A 17,817-nucleotide genomic window follows, 5' to 3' on the forward strand; every position below is an offset into this window, starting at 1 on the left:
GTCCTTCCTGCAAGGAAAGGGGCTCGAGAGTGGACAGGAATGAAGTTCGATGAGATCAGTTAGCATTCCTGGGGTGGGTAGACGACTTCCATCAGGAATTGGTTTCCTTATTCTTAGGAATTGAACTGTGTCCCAAAACCCAATTTATTGTGAATCCTAACCCCTATACCCTATGGGGCAGTTTTACTGTGTCCTGTAGGGTCAATGGAAACCCTGGTGGAATAGTGGTTAAGAGCTACGGCTACTAACCAAAAAGGTCGGCAGTTCAAATCCACCAGGCACTCCTTGAAAACCCTATGGGGCAGTTCTACTCCGTCCTATAGGGTCACTGTGAGTTGGAATCTACTCAACGGCAATAGGTTTGGTGTTTTTTGGTTTTATAGGATTGATATGAGTCAGAATTTATTGGACGGCAGTGGGTTATACCTGTGGATGTAATCCCATTTGGGAATAGGGTTTTTTTGCTACGCTAATGACGCCATATCACTGTAGGGTGTGTCTTAAACCTTACCACTTTTTAGGTATAAAAGGAACAGATCAGGCACATAAGCAAACCCACTGTTTTGGGGTCAATTCCAACTTATAGCGACCCTACAGGATAGAGTAGAACTGCCCCATAGGGTTTCCAAGGCTGTAATCTTTATGGAAGCAGATTGCCACATCTTTCAGAGTAATGGCTGATGGGCTCAAACCCATGACCTTTCAGTTAGCAGCTGAACACTTACCTATTTCTCACCACCAGGGCACAGAAGCAAGGAAGCACCAATGGAAGAAAGGTAGATGCCATGTGGAAATCACCAAGGAACCAAGGGACACCGGGGCTAGAGAAGCTGAGACAAGGATCTTCCCCCCAGAGCCAAAAGAGAGAGAACCTTCCCCTAGAACCAGTGTCCTGAATTTAGGCTGCTAGCCTCCTACTGTGAGAAAATCACTTTTTGTTCTCCAAAATCGCCCGCTTGTAGTATTTCTGTTATAGCAACACTAGGAAACTAAGACACTTACTTTCCTCTTGACACTCTCCCGCCCCCAAAGCAAATGTGCCTTTCCAGAAAGATGGGTCTTAGAATGTCACAGCATTTATTGGGAGCAAGCAGGCAGCTGTGAGAGTAGGTGGTACGGATTTGACCAATCTAGGTCACAGAACAGTGAAGATGGAGAGAGGGTGCCAGGAAAGCTGACCAGGGGGCAGGAGGGATGAGGAAAGCCCTTTTCCTTAGAACTAGATTCTTGATGCAAGGAAACCTGGGCTGGAAAATAAATGGGCCTAATCAGTTCCAGACTGGCTCATTCACATAACTCTTGTTCACTGTATGTCACGCCAGCCCTCTACTGGCCCCAGTGACACCAAGGTACACAACTCCGCCAAGCTCAAAGAGCTGCCCAGTTAGCCAGGAAGACAGACAAGGAAACAAAGGCCACAGTATAGTGGCTGATCTGGGGTGAAGAGGCCAGATAACAGGCCAGGGGAGTCAGCAAAGGCTCGGAGGAGGGTCGCTGAGCTGACCCTGAGCTGATGCATTTCAGCTTGCCCTATTTCAAGGAGAAGGGAGAGGAGGGTCCTATAAAGGCCTAAAAACAATGATGGATCTTGGCAGAACTCCCAAATTGTGTATAGTGGTGCTGCCATTACAGTGTCTACACTTTACAAAAAGTCAAGAAGGTCTATGATGGTACTTTCTGCACAAGAAGACAGTTCAGAGGTCAGTTCCTCCCAAGTACGGGTGGCACAAACAGTTTGTGCTTGTCTACTAACCAAAAGGGGGGTAGTTACTGTGGGAAAAAAAAAGAGCCAGCCATCTGCTTACAGAAATATTAACCAAAAAAAAAAAAAAACCTACCCCATTGCCGTTGAGTCAATTCCAACTCATAGCCATCTTACAGGAGAGAGTAGAACTGCCCCATAGGGCTTCCAAGGAGCAGCTGGTGGATTCAAACTGCTGTTTTACTCTGTAACACACAAGGTCGCCATGTGACTGGATGGCACAAGACAATGACAGCATATGGTCAGGCATAACACCAACATGAACCTTCTGATGAGAAATGTCTTTCAACTGAATTCAAGGTTGCAAGCCAGAGGCACTGGACAGGTGGCAGGGACTGGCGAGCCTCCTGGCAAGGAGGCTGGAGGCAGGAAGGGTCTCTGCCCACCTTCCTTCCTTACACACCGTGGACCTCTGCCAAGGTCTGGATTCTGGGGACTCACTTTCACTGGGAACAACAGCTCCAGGGCCTCACCTTCTAAGTGGGGTGGGTGTGGGGCCAGTGCTGGGTCACCTTGGGTGTACCTTCAGACTCTGAAGAAGTGAAAAGTGGGGACAGTAAAGAACGATCTCTACCCACAGGGTCTGAAGGAATCACGCCCACTCAGGCTGTTGCAGGAACCCAGCTCTTCCCAGACTTAGGACCCCTGGCTGAGACTGAGCAGGAATCAGAAGTGCAGGATGAATTTATACTTATTTCCTTTAAACTTTTAACTCAGAAGACCAAGAAAATTTGATTTCAGAGATTCTGATTCCTTTTGACCTCAGTTTGCAAGGGAATTTAATCTTTGAGGAGCCCTGGTGGCACAATGGTTAAGTACTCAGCTGCTAACCAAAAGGTTGGCAGTTTGAATCCTTGGAAACCCTATGGGGCAGTTTTGTTCTGTCCTGTAGGGTTGCTATGAGTTGGCAACGGGTTTGTTTTTAATCTTTGCACTTCACTGACTCTCCAGAAACATGGCAATGGGCTACTGTTGTTAGGTGCTACAGAGTTGGCTCCAACTCATGGCAACCCATGTACAACAAAACGAAATGTTGCCTGGTCCTGCGCCATCTTCAAGGTCATTGGTATGCTTGAATCCATTGTTGTGGCCACTGTGTATTTTGAGTATCTTCCAACCTAGGGGCTCATTTTCCAGCACTATATAGGACAATGTTCTGTTGTGACTCATTGGCTAAATTTCAGAAGTAGATCATCAGGCCTTTCTTCCTAGTCTGTCTTAGTTTGAAAGTTCTGCTGAAACCAGTCCACCATGGGCGACCCTACTGGTATTTGAAATACTGGTTGCATAGCTTCCAGCATCATAGCAACTTGCAAGACACCGCTGTGCAACAAACTGTCATATGGGTGGTGTAATTATTCACACAGTAATCAAAAAGTAACAACAATAGTGGAAAATAAGTTCTCCTCATTGACTTCATTCCCTTTCAGCACCTGAAATGAATACTGTGAACTGGCTGAGGATGTCCTTATTAACTTAGCCACAGAGGAGAGCTTTTAACCTCACATGCAACATATCCTAACCAGCCAAGTTAATGACATGGTTCCAAAAATGATAACATTCATTGATTATTGATTAATAGATTGATGACAGCCCAGAATGAGGTCTCTAGTGACATGACACATGGCACAGACATCTAAAGTCTCTTAAAAGAATGTTGTATTAGTGAGGATAGGGTAGGCTAAGGGCACAAATAAATCCCAAATCCCATAAATAATTCCCAAGTCTCAGTGGTTCAACTCAGCAAGGGGTTCTTTTCCCTCTACTTCAGTCCACTGAGGAGCCCTGGCAACAAGTGGTTAAGTGCTCAGCTGCTACCAAAAGGTCAGTGGTTTGAACCCACCAGTGACTCCACAAGAGAAAGATGTGATAGTCTGCTCCCATAAAAATTACAGCCCAAGAAACTCTATGGGGCAGTTCTACTCTGTCCTATAGGGTTTCTATGAGTCAGAATTGACGGATGGCAAGAGGTTTGGTTTTCAGTCCAGTGCTGGTTAGGTGGCTATCCTCCAACAGTGACCCAGGAATCCAGCCCTCTTCTATCTTACAACTCTGCCATCTATAAGTTCTTTGCTAACAGCACGTGGATGAGAGAGCAAGAGTAGAGCTCGTACATGTTCTTAACTGCTTTGAACTGATCGTACCCCATCACTTCCACTCACATTCCCATTGACAAGAACTCAGTCACATGGCCCCACCCTGACCCAAGGGAGGCTGGGAAATGTAGTCTTCCTGTGTACCCAGGAAGAGGAAATGGTGTGGTGAATAGAGAGTGTTTTCCAGGCCCCATGTATGCAGAAAATCATTGTCTTCATTGTGTTTAATTAGGACCTAAGACCTATCAGCAAACATACAAAGCTTCGTAAGATCAGCTCACTTTTGAAAGTGCTCAAGATGAAATCTGGATCCTTTGTGGATGAAAATTTTCCTCTAGTCAGTTCAGTGCTTATACAACTGCTATTTCTAACTCTGATCAAAAACAAGAAGTGTCTTGACATTACTGAAAAAGAAGAAAAAATGGGAGGCCTCACACTACCTGATTTTAGAACATATCATACCGCCACACTAGTCAAAACAGCCTGGTACTGGTACAACAGATACATGGACCAATGGAACAGAATTGAGAATCCAGACGTAAATCTATGCACATATGAGCAGCTGATATTTGACAAAGGCCCAAAGTCTGTTAAATGGGAAAGAGACAGTCTCTTTAACAAATGGTGCTGGCGTAACTGGATATCCACCTGCAAAAAAAGGAAACAAGACCCAACCTCACACCATGCACAAAAACCAACTCAAAATGGATCAAAGACCTAAATATAAAATCTAAAATGATAAAGATCATGGAAGAAAAAATAGGGACAATGCTAGGAGCCCTAATACATGGCATAAACAGTATACGAAAGATTACTAACAATGTATAAACACCAGAAAAGAAACTAGATAACTGGGAGCTCCTAGAAGTCAAACACCTATGCTCATCCAAAGACTTCACCAAAAGAGTGAAAAGATTACCTACAGACTGAGAAGAAACTTTTAGTTATGACATTTCCAGTCAGTGTCTGATCCCTAAAATCTACATGATACTGCAAAAACTCAACTACAAAAAAAGACAACCCATTTAAAAAATAGGCAAAGGATATGAACAGGTACTTCACTAAAGAAGACATTCAGGTAGCTAACAGATACATAAGGAAATGCGCACGATCATTAGCCATTAGAGAAATGCAAATCAAAACTGCAATGAGATTCCATCTCACTCCAACACAGTTTTCATTAATCCAAAAAAATGTTGGAGAGGTTGTGGAGAGACTGGAATATTTATACACTGCTGGTGGGAATATAAAATGGTACAGCCACTTTGGAAATTGATTTGGCGCTTCCTTAAAAAGCTAGAGATAGAACTACCATGTGATCCAACAATCCCACTCCTTGGAATACACCCTAGAGAAATAAGAGCCTTCACACAAACAGATACATGACACCCATGCTCGTTGCAGTACTGTTTACAATAGCAAAAAGATGGAAGCAACCAACATGCCCATCAATGTATGAATGGATGAATAAATTATGGTATATTCACACAATGGAATACCAGGCATCCATAAAGAACAATGATGAATCCGTGAAACCTTTCATAACATGGAGGGATCTGGAAGGCATTATGCTGAGTAAAATTAGTCAGTTGCAAAAGGATAAATATTGTTTGAGACCACTATTATAAGAACTCGAGGAACAGTTTAAACAGAGAAGAAAATATTCTTTGATGGTTATGAGGGTGGGGAGGGAGGAAGGGAGAGGAATATTCACTAATTAGATAGTAGATAAGAACTATTTTAGGTGAAGGGAAAGACAACACACAATACAGGAGAGGTTAGCACAAGTGGGCTAAACCAAAAGCAAAGAAGATTCCTGAACAAACTGAACACTTCAAAGGCCAGCATAGTAGGGGTGGGGGTTTGGGGACCATGGTTTCAGGGGACATCAAAGTCAATTGGCATAATAAAGTCTATTAAGAAAACACTCTGCATCCCACTTTGGAGAGTGGCGTATGAGGTCTTAAACACTAGCAGGCAGCCATCTAAAAAGCATCAATTGGTCTCAACCCACCTGGAGCAAAGGAGAATGAAGAACACCAAAGAAACAAGGTAATTATGAGCCCAAGAGACAGAAAGGGCCACATAAACCAGAGATTTCATCACCCTGAGACCGGAAGAACTAGATGGTGCCCAGCTACCACCGCTCACTGCCCTGACAGGGAATACAACAGAGAATCCCTGATGAAGCAGGAGAACAGTGGGATGCAGATCTTAAATTCTCGTAAAAACAAAGGGCTTAGTGGTCTGACTGAGACTGGAGGGACCCCAGAGGTCATGATCCCTGGACCCTTTGATTGCCCAAGATTGGAACCATTCCCAAAATCAACTCTACAGAGAGGGATTGGCCTGGACTATAAGACAGACAATGATGCTGGTCAAGAGTGAACTTCATGGCTCAAGTAGACACATGAGACTATGTGGGCGACGCCTGTCTGGTGGCAAGATAAGAAAGGAAGAGGGGGACAGGAGCTGGTTGAATGGACATGGGGAATACAGGGTAGAGAGGAGGAATGTGCTGTCTCATTAAGGGGAGAACAGCTGGGAGTGCACAGCAGGGTGTGTATGGCTTTTTGTATGAGAGTCTGACTTGATTCGTAAACTTTCACCTAAAGCACAATAAATAAATTAAATAAAAAAAGGAGTGTCTTGAGTCCCATGAGCAAAAAACTGGGAGCTCTGCCATGTGCATCTTCGCACATGTAAACGTCTTGGTGGCTAAGGGAACAGGAATCCATGATGCCAAGGAGTTCCCCAGCACCTGAAGGAAACAGAATTAACTGTAGTAATTCACTGCCCTATGAAAATGGGAAGTTTTATGAAGCAAAAAAAAATTAAAGTTCTTTAAATTTTAGTAATTATTGTAAATGCCTAAAAGTACCCAGCAATAAAACCTGTGCTAATAAAAACACACCCTGCAGTAGAAGCATTTGTTCCTTGCAGGGATTATGCTGATTAAACAGTCGTAAACATGGCCCCAGAGAGCGCTATGCTTTTCTGTGTCATAATGCTAACTGGCTGACACTGTAAAGGACAAATGGTGACAACTGGGATGACAGGAAATGAAGCCAAGCAGGCCTTTAGGAGAGGCCTGAGTGTAAGGCAGGTATATCATGTTTATTTTTATTGATTGTATTTTTGATTTGATATTCCATACTAAAGCATTCAGTATGAGCAATGATAAGAACAGCATCTATCAGTCGGCAGGATCATTCAAATTATGTTAAAGTTGGCACATTTATAAGGAGCCCTGGTGCTGCAGTGGTTAAGCACTCAACTGCTCATCAAAAGGTCCGCAGTTCCAACCCACCAGCCACCAGCTGCTCCATGGGAGCAAGATGTAGCCGTCGACTTCCTTAAAGATTACGGCCTTGGAAACCCTATGGGGGAGTTCTACTCTGTTCTGCAGGGTCTCTATGTGTTGGAATCGATTCGAAAGCACATTTATGACACTAGGAGCTTTCACGTGGCTGTGATTCACTGTTTTATCTCCAGGAACAGCTGACGGAAGAAAATAAGTGGCTAAGTGACCAAATGTAGCAGGAGATCTGTGTCAGCCAACGCAAAGGCTTTTTTAAACAAAATACTTTTATGCTATATAAACAACCGGAGTCCTGGTGACACACGAGCCCTGGTGACACCACGGTTAAGAGCTCAGGCTGCTAACTAAAAGGCTGGCAGTTTGAATCCACCACCAGTCACTCCTTGGAAACCCTATGAGACAGTTCTACTCTGTTCTATAGGGTCACTATGAGTCAGAATCGACTTGACGGCAATGGGTTATGTAAACAACCAGGAGTTGCAGGTATATACATAGGAGAAAATGAGAGTTTGAGGGATGACCCAGTCACACCAGAATGGGTAGATGTTAAACCTGAGCTCTGAATGCGGAAGTTAATTAATAGGACGGTAAATTTAGCTCTAGTAATTATGCATTCAGAGACCTGTATTAGTTCCCCAGGGCTGATGTAACAAAATTCCACAAATGGGGTGGCTTATAAGCACAGAAATTGATTATCTCAGAGTTCTGGAAAGTCCAAATGAGGGTGTCGGTGGTGTTGATTCCTCCTGAGGCTCTGAGAGAGAAAGCCTCTCTCCCTCCTAACGCTCCAGGCATTCCTTGACTTGCAGCTGCGGAGTCCCAAGACGGGCTTCCTGTGTCTCCCTGTCTCTGTGTCTCTTCTCCTCTTTTGTTAGGAAACCACTCTCATTGAATTAGGACCCACCCTGCTCTAGTATGACCTCATGTTAACCTAACTGATAACATCTTCACAGGTCATATTTCCAAACGAGGTCACATTCACAGGTACAGGGGTTAGATCTTCAACATATCTTCCTGGAGGACACAATTTAACCCACACCAAAACCCATCCATTTTTAGGAAAGGAAATACAGCAGCCGGCCTTGTGTTCTGCAGTGTTCTCAGGGGGCTGTCGGTGCCCCTCAAGGACAGTCTTCAGGACACTGTCATGCAAAGGAGGCACACATTGCCAGCACCATGTGGTATAAATGCATGCGGTTTATTGGGGTAAAGCATTTAAGCAGAGGAGCAATGGAGCGCACACGACACCCTGAGCTCTCATTGCCCCCCGGACAGGTAAGCTTAGGCCAGGCGTAGTGGGACTGGGAGCATCAGGGGAGGAGCTCCAGGAGAGGGACCTGTGATGCCCAGATAGTCACGGGGAAGGGAGCAGGAACATACCTAGGTGAGTCTGTGACAAGGAACTTCCTTCCTGGTGGAGAAACTGGTCTGCTTAAAAGGGGGTATCTGTTGAGTTCACTCAGAGCCACGGAACCAGCGTCTTGCTCAGCTACTGAAAGGGCAGAGGAAATGAGCCTCGGGGCACCAGGGATAATCTCTCCTCACAGGGTCGGGGGCTGGAGTGTTGTGGACATTGAGAGGGCGGGGCCAAGATAGCTAGACCAGGACAGGCCTGAACAATGAAGAATCTCCCCGTATACCTCCCAGCTTTTGAGCGGTCCGCACAACTTTCAGACATCCTCCCAACATTCATGCAGTTAAAAAGCCTCTTTATATTCAGATCCTAGAACATAACTCCATTTTACGTACAAAGTACTTTTTTGCCCACTGGGTTTTGCAGAATGCAACAACTGTGTAAATCGGGAGCATATAGTATTTTGTTCTGTTCATATCTTTGCCCAGAGTTGTTCAGCACATCAGAAAGTGACGTTGCCATATACATACCAAGTACGGTGTTTGAGCTGTTCCCGCCACACTCCCATGCCAGGCTGTAAGCACAGAGGCTGCGTTCGTGGAGATCCTACATACGTGTGTGCAAGCACCTGCCAGACTCAGTATGCCTTCTGGTGTCGCAGTGGTTTTAAAACAGGTCAACAAATTCTTGGACACTTCTCCCTTCAAGAGGTGGAGCTCAGTTACCCTCCACTTGAGTGTGGATTAGGCTGAACTCTGGTGGCTCTGTGGTTAAGCTCTCAGCTGCTAACCAAAAGGTCGGCAGTTTGAACCCACTATCCACTCTATGGGAGAAAGATGTGACAATCTGCTCCTGTAAAGATTACAGCCTTGGAAACCCTATGGGGCAGCTCTGCTTTGTCCTCTAGGGCTCCTATAAGTAGGAATTGACCTGACAGCAGTGGGTTTTGGCAAGTGTGGGTTAAGGAATAGAAAATGGCAGCAATGATTGGGTCACTTCCTAAAGCTAGGTGCTAAAAAACATTGCAGCTTCCTCTCCCTTTCTCTCATATCACTCACTCTGGGAAGCCAGCTAATATATTGAGAGGACTCTTGTTATGGATTGAATTGGGTCTCCCAATAATGTGTGTCAACTTGGCTAGGCTATGATTCCCAGTTTTGTGTGGTTGTCCTCCATTTTGTGATCTGATGTAATTATCCTATGTGTTTTAAATTCTAACCTCTATGATGTTAATGAGGCAGAATTAGAGGCAGTTATGTTAATGAGGCAGGACACAAGCAACAGGATTAGTTTGTATCTTGAGTCAGTCTCTTTTGAGATATAAGACAGAAGTGAGCAGAGAAGAAAGGGACCTCAGTACCACCAAGAAAGAAGGAAGAGCCAGGAGTGGAGTGAGTCCTTTGGACCAGGGGTCTGAGTGCTGAGAAGCTCCTAGACCAGGGGAAGATTGATGATCAGGACCTTCCCCCAGAGCCAACAGACAGAGAAAAATCTTCCCCTGAACCTGGTGCCCTGAATTCAGACTTCTAGCCTCCTAGACTGTGAGAGAATAAATTTTTGCCTGTTAAAGCCATCCACTTGTGCTATATCTGTTATAACAGCATGAGATAACTAAGATAATGCTCAAGCCACCCTCTGGAGAGATCCTTGTGTCAAGGACCAGAGGCCTCCGGCCAACAACCATATGTGATCTTAGAAGCAAATCCTCCAGCCCCAGTCAAACCTTCAGATGACTTCAGCTCTGGCCAACAGCTTGACTACAACCTTAGAAGAGAACCTGAGCCAGAACAACCCAGCTAAGCCACTCCTGAATTCCTGGCCCACAGAAACTGTGAGATAATAAATACTTGTTGTTTTAAGCTGTGGGTTTAGGGGGCAATTTGTTAACACGGCAACACATAATCAATAGAATTTCTTACCTTAGACTGCAATTTACCTATTCGAACACATATTATTATATGACATCTTTATTTCTCCTTTATTTTATAATTAGGATATGATGACGAGTGACTGGAATTTTATTTGTATAGGTAAATTTGTATTATCTATGAATGTCATTAGGTAAGTAGAGGAACACCGGGTCTGTTTGGGTTGAGAATCTGAGAATCACTAGAGTCATGGAACAAACAAAAGGCTGTAGAAGGAGGAGGGGCTCTGGTGACGTCATGGTTAGCGCTGGCCTGCTAACTAGAAGGTCTGCAGTTTGAACCTACCAGGGATTCCCCACTAGAAAAGACCTGGCAATCTGCTCCCATAAACACTACAGCCTAGGAAATCCTATGGGACAGTTCTACTCTGTCCTATAGGGTCACTAAGAGTTGGAATCCACCGGACAGCATACAACCTCCACAGAGGGAGAAGAAAACTCTTTTTCTGGTTCTGCTATTCAAAAGCTGCATGACCTCATGCAAGTCACTTAATATCTCCAGGCCTCGGCCTCCTTGTTTTTGAAGTGTTGAGGTTGCACTACATCATCTTGCAGAGGCTTCCCGTTTGGGACTTCGTAATACATGAGTGAAGCTGTCTGCAGGCCCCAAAGCCCTTGATCTTGATTGCAATATGGTTAAAAATTCATCTGGAAGTAATTTCTAAAAGCAATTTAAAAGATTAAATGTGATGTATTAGACTTCCTAGAAAATATGACCAACAACGTTATGTTCTCAATTCTTCACCAAACACCTTTAATGCTGTGTGTATTCCAAGAGACAATTCTTATAACAAATGAGCAGAGTTTTTTCTGTTGTTGCTGTTGTAAAAATATAGAAACACTGCATTTGCTGATTTGTGAGCAGAGCTTTTGAAGGCCAGTTGTTGTTGTTAGCTGCTGTCAAGTCGGCTCCCGGCTCATGGTGACCACATGCGCAATGGCACGAGATGCTACCTAGTCCTGTGTCCTCTCCATGTTTGGTTGCAGATCAGTTCTGTTGTGATCCTCAGGGTTTTTCATTAGCTGATTTTCAGAAGTAGATTGCCAGGCCTTTCTTCCTAGTCTATCTCAGCCTGGAAGCTCTGTTGAAACCTGTTGAGCATCACAGCAACATGCAAGCCTCCACTGACAGACAGGTGGTGGCTGCACATGAGGTGCACTGGCTGGGAGGCAAATCTAAGTCTCCCATGTGAAAGGCAAGAATTCTACTACATCGCCAAAATTCCAAGGAGATGGACAATTCAGTAGCTACGATAACCAAAAATCCTCTCTGCTGTCCTGCCTCAGTTCCTCATAGTGTTTAACAAACGGCCTCACCACCTTCAGGGGTCCCTTCTCAGCAGCCCCTGGCATTTTTTCTGGAAAGGAGCCAGCAAATTGTTTTCCAATGGTATTTCTTAAAGGAAGCAACAGGAGGCAGACCAACCTTGCTTATAGTCTGAACACTCATGGCCAGTTTGGGGCATGGACCTGATGGGCTTCGTTGGCTTCATCAGCATCCTATAGCTAACCCAGTGGCGAGCCTCAAGGTTAGTGAGCTGGCTGCTTCCAAACGCAGGCCCTCGAGTAAAGAACCTAATTCTATTTGAAAGAGACGACCGCTGCTGACCAGGTGTCTTCTGAATGGATAAGTCCAGTCCATTGAGCTTAGTTGAAAAACAAGTTAAATGGAGTAAAAAAAAATCTCTTGAAGAGAGAGAACAACGCTGGCTGTGTTGGTGCCGTAAACGGAATTTGGCTCAGCAGGGGCAACTGTTTTCATCCCAGAAAGGATCACGGAGCTCTTAAGGGAAGTTTCCAAGAAACAGAAAAATAGTCCCAATTCAAGTTGCGGTAAATAATGAGGTGTCTGTCCGTTGGCAACTGAAATGTTGAGCCCAAGTGAAGTTGAAAGTGGGGAAGGCGATGAATACGCTGTAAGAGGCGGACTCATTGAAGGAGAAAACAAAGCATTTTAATTAATACCGACCGACTCACACACAGAAGGAACATCATGGTGGGAGGCCAGAGCAGAGATTTGTGGAGGTGGGAGGGTCCCGGCCCTTGTTGGTCCAGTTTAAATGCAGACGAGGCTCTTAGCACTCCAACTCCATCATGGAGTACAATGTACACCGAGGGCAGCGAGGGAGAGCTGTGACTTCTGTTCCATTGAAGTTCAAAAAGAACCTAAATGAGGTTAGTGGGAAAATTCAGTCAGGAAACAATGCTTTAAGTCATGCAAAAGTAGAAATAAGAGCCCAGAGGCATCAGAAATCATTCAATTCTAAAAAAAAATTTTTTTTAATTTTTTTTTTTTTTTTTTTATTCTACTGCCTTAAAAATTATTCAGGGCTCCTTCCTGGACAACAAAAACTATTTAAGAGGATGCTTTTGAGTGCGTAATTACTCCAAAGATCTTACTTTAGTTAGAAGAAGATTTGAGCCTCGGTTATAGATCACACTCCCCCTGGGTGGTGCAAATGGTTAAGGCCCTCGACCTGTAACTGAATAGTTGGAGGTTCAAGTCCACCCAGAGGTGCCTCAGAAGAAAGGCCTGGTGATCAACTTCTGAAAAAATCAGCCATCGAAAACCCGGTGGCCCACGATCCTGCTCTGACACACGGGGTCACCACAAGCTGGAGTCAACTTGAGGACAAGTGTCTTTTTTTTTTTTGACAACTGTCTTTTTATATTTTGAAACATTCTAATAATTTGTAAATGCAAGAATCCAAGAGTTTGATGCTATTTTTATTTTATTTTTACTGATTTTTTTGCTCTTTAACTTGCTTTTATCATAAAAAGAGCACACAGTCCTTGTAAAGCAACAATCACCACGAAGAGAACTGAAGTGCCTGAATTTAAAGGGTAAAGATACCTGCCCTGCTCCGATATCACTCTCCAGGAGGAGACCAGCTGCCCTCGGCCGAGTCCCACTTACGGCAATCCCATGTGTTTCAGAGTAGAGCTGTGCTCTCTATGGTTTTCATGGCTGTAACCTTTCAGAAGTAGATCTCCAAGGCCTTTCTTCTGAGGAGCCTCTAGGTAGATTCAAACCATCAACCTTTCGGGTAGCAGCCAAGTGCTTAACCATTTGTACCACTCGGGGACTAATTGTCCAGGGATGGACACTAGCATTTTATATATAGTTCCATGTGTAGGATTCCAGGTCCTTTCTTGGTTTATACAAACTGTATAAACATGTATCTCTTTTTTTTCTAAACTTCTACATATCTGCTTCTGTAAAGATTTCAGCCTAGGAAACCTTATGGGGCAGTTCTACTCTGTCATTGGGGTCGCTATGAGTTGGAATTGACTTGAGGGCGAACAACAACAACAGGTATAAAAAAGTAAAACCAACATTTACACATTCCTTTCCCTTGAGCAGTATAATCGCTAGTCTGAACCATGATCTAAACCAGAACACTTTCTCTCGGGAGAAGCCACCACTCAAAATGCCAAGTGCGGGAGTCAGAGCCACATTCTCACCTCCTTTCAACCTCCATAGTTGTTGAGATGATCCCAGTTACAGAGCCAAGATCCCAAGCTGGGTTGAACCTTGTAGCTCAGCCAGTCACTAAAAAGAAATGTAGATTATATTTAAGAACCCGTGGTGACTTGGAACATAGGTCTTAACCCGACTCTTCAAGGAGTGCCCGTAAGTCCAAAGCTGATTGTTTCATACCAGTCCAAGCTTTGGATGTTCTTTGAGGAAAACGCGAAAGGGAATATAGAAGAGCAATTTCATTAAAACGAGAAGGACAAATGAGTCCTTGTGTGAAAAGAATTTCTAAGACCCAAGAAACCTTTAGTGTCTAAACCCATCCAAAACTCTCAGGAGCTTGGTTTCTCAGTGTGGTCCCGGTTTCACCTACCCAGAAGTACCAAGCATGTTTGTTAAACTTGTCATCCAAGATCTACTGTTACAGATTGAATTGTGTCCCCCCAAAATATAGGTTGGGGTACTAATCCCTGGCCCCTGGGACCTTGTTTGGAAATAGGATCTTTGAAGATCTTACCAGATTAACATGAGGTCATGTTAGTGTGGGTCCTTAGCCCATCTGAGCGATGTCTTGTAAAAGAGGAGACAGATGTAGAGATATAGAGAGAGGAAGAACAGCCATATGACCACGGAGGCAGACACAGCTGCAAGGCAAGGAAACACAAAGGAATGCCTGGGGCTACCAAAAGCTGAAAGATGTTCCCCTAGAGTGGACAGAGAGAACATGGCACTACTGACACCCTGAATTCAAACTCTTAACCTCATGAAGATACGAAATTTCTGTTCTTTAAAGCCACTCAGTTTGTGGTATTTTGTTACAGCAGCCCCAGAAAACTAAGACACCAACTGAATCAGAATCTCTAGGTGATAGAAACAAGCATTTTAAAAAGCACCTCAATTGGCACTTAGCCACACAAGAATGTGAGAACCATTGCCCAAGAGGAGCGTTGGGCTTCATTTGAGAGGGAAGCCCTGTCTCCTCTTCTCTGGGGCTTACTCCAGGCTGCCTGGGGTTCTGATTCCACTTTGCCCCAGCCCTTCAGGACAGTCCAGGGTCCTGGTCTTGGTTCCAAAGGCTCTTTATAAGGAGGGTATATGTTTGGCAATCAGAATTCATTTTCCTGCAGCAGTATTACAGTGATGTTCCTGGACCAGCCCGTAACAATCTTTGGTATTAGCAGCACAACTTCAACTGAACCCATTCTAGTTGTTGTTTGTTGCCATTGAGTTGGCTCTGACTCATGGTGACCCCACGGATAACAGAATGAAACGTTGCCCGGTCCTGTGCCAGCTTCATGACCATTGGTGTTTGAGTCCTGGTCCCATTCTAGTTAGGTCAGATAAACGTATGTGTCTGCTTAGCCCTCTGCCAAGCATTGCAGAAGGGCACATAAACGAGTCCTGGAGTTTGTGATGTAGTGTAATTAGAGGGACTGTGATTTCGTGACTCTTTTCTTATGAAAACAGATCTTCTGGGTTCAAACTCAAGGTTTCAGGGTGGCTGCTGCTCCCCCAACCAGCAGAGTTGTAGCGATAGGAATAGTGTGAGTGTGTGTGGGTGTAGGGCACATCTGTGTGTGTGTCAGCATGTGTGCGTGCATATGTGAGTGTACATGTGTGCGCATGTCTGTGTGCACCTCTGTGTGTCCTGAGTGCATGTGTGAGTGTGCACCTCTGTGTGTGCATGCGTGCATCGGGCATGCGTGTGTATGTGTGTACAGGGAATGTCAGAGCCATAGAAGCACCCCTGAAGAGTGGAAAGCAGTATTAATTTGAGGACTGTAATAGCTGTTAACTACACACAATGTAAGAAAATGTGTCTTTCTCTACAACATGTGTGTAAACACTCTTTTCATGCACACACGCATCCACACGCACAGCCCCCTGGCCTTTGAACTGCCCGTATCTTCTGAATTAAGCGGCAAAAGACAGCCTGTGATGGGTCACCACCATTCTAAATCAAGGAATGGGATTGGGGGAGGGATTAGCCAGAGAAGATGGGATGCTGCTGTCCCCGGGAGCCTCAGCCTGGTCAGTGCAGGTCGTGGGGTGGAGCCCAGGCTGAGAGGCCTCAGCCTGAATTTGTTCAGCTGCACCCAACATCCAGCCCAGTGCCGGTGGAGAGTATGTGTTCCACTAACAGTCGCTGGATGAATGAGTGAATGACCCCAGAGAAGGGCTGACTGTACTGCACCCCAGTTCTATAGGAGGGCTTGGGGGACAGGGTGCAGGCCTATGACCTACCCAGTTCTGAGTTCAAATTCCTGCTCCAGCCCCTGACTTTGTGTTTGCTCACCCTCGCCAAGTCTCAGGGACCAAAAGAAATGGTGGGGATGATGCCAACTCCACCCAATTGTGAGGATTCCATGAGGTTGACACACAGAACCTTAACACAGCCCTGACACAAGGTCTGTTATTAAAAACCATGTTCATGTAAGACCACTTGGCTGCAGGCTTTGCAGTGTGTTCACAAAGTATAGGGAAAACCTGACCTTAGAACCGAGAGGCTCTGCACTGGCCAAGAATGCTTAGAAGGGGCCACTTCCTGGATTTTGTGGAAGGCTCCCTCAGACAGCAGGAACTGGGTCCTACGCACTCAACCCCAGGAAACTCGCCAAAGGTAGGGCTCTTCCACCACCTGGTGGACAAATTGGTATGGCAGCTAAGGTGAGCAGGCCCTCGACTCGCTGCACACTGCCTGTGGTCTGTTTCTACAGGGGATTTTCTCTGTATCGTTTGAGCCACAGCTGGTTTGTGCAATTATTCACACTACTCCCAGGTGTGCAAGGAAACTCTCGCTTATTTATTTACCTGTAACTGATCTGATCTCTTTCCTGAAACACCACCAGCCGGTTTGGAGGCTGTTTGGGAGAGGGAAATCTCTCTATTTACTCCATCACTGAGTCCTAGGGTATTTTCCTCCTAGAAGCCAGCTAATCCAGCACCACTATGTCACTGCCGCCCTCTCCCACCTGGGCTGGTCAGTAACTTTGGTCAAACCGGATCTAAATGGAGTCCAATCAGATCATTGGAACAGCCCCTTTGGGTCTGACTTGGTCTCTTTAGGATAATAACTTTGTCCTCGTGTTCCTTTCTAGGATGTAGCTAGGGGACAGGTAAGGGGCTCACCTGATCTCCTGGTGGGGGTAGGGGGGTGGCTCCTGGATTTGGTAGACCCCTGCCATTCTGAGGATTCTGCTGTGAAGTTGGCAGGGACCTTGCTGCCTCAGGTCCCTGCCTAGCCCTGGAGACCCCTCTGGGTCTCTTTGCCATAGTACCCGCACACCTCCTGGTCTTCCCACATGGAGGCTGAGGGTCACTGAGGTGCCCCTACCTCCAGTGGGGCCATGGCAACTCAGCATCCATGCACCCAATGGGAACCAAGGGAGGCTCACCGGCAACCTAGACCAGCATGCTGCTCTGCTCTCCTGGCTGGGCTGCAGCCACTAGGTGAGTGTGGGGCTGCTCGCCCAAAATTGACTCCTCCCAGGTCAGGAGCAATGTGAGCCCCTGCCCGGAGAGCAGCTGGGGAAGCCCCTTGACCATTACCTCCCTCTTTGCCCTCCCCTCTCCCCCTGCCATCCTCCCAAGTGCCCAGGGACCTAGGGGTGGGCTTCTTTCTCTTGTGTGTCCTCCATGTTCTGTCGGCCTCCTTTGAGGCTGGTCTCCTGGTTAGACCTCCTGACAGAGACCAGATCCAGACCGTTTCACTCCTCTACACTGTGGTAGTAGGCTTGTCCACCTGTTCCTTGGAAGGTTAAAGGTCAAAGATTTTTTTTTTTTTATTCCTTTATCAACAGTGCCTAGATTTAAAGCCTTTTCTTTTGCTGCAAACTCCAAATTTGAATATCAGAAACTGGATATTAACTTTTGCCTTC

General features: G+C 45.5%; 1 protein-coding gene across 1 annotated transcript in view; it reads left to right on the forward strand.

Moving 5' to 3' along the window:
- The window catches only part of SLC45A1 (solute carrier family 45 member 1), a 149,764-nt gene that overhangs the window by 102,843 nt on the left and 29,104 nt on the right, over positions 1-17,817 (forward strand). The window lies entirely within an intron of this gene.

This window comes from Elephas maximus, chromosome 3, assembly GCF_024166365.1.
Source record: "Elephas maximus indicus isolate mEleMax1 chromosome 3, mEleMax1 primary haplotype, whole genome shotgun sequence".
In the NCBI taxonomy this organism is placed as follows: domain Eukaryota; kingdom Metazoa; phylum Chordata; class Mammalia; order Proboscidea; family Elephantidae; genus Elephas; species Elephas maximus.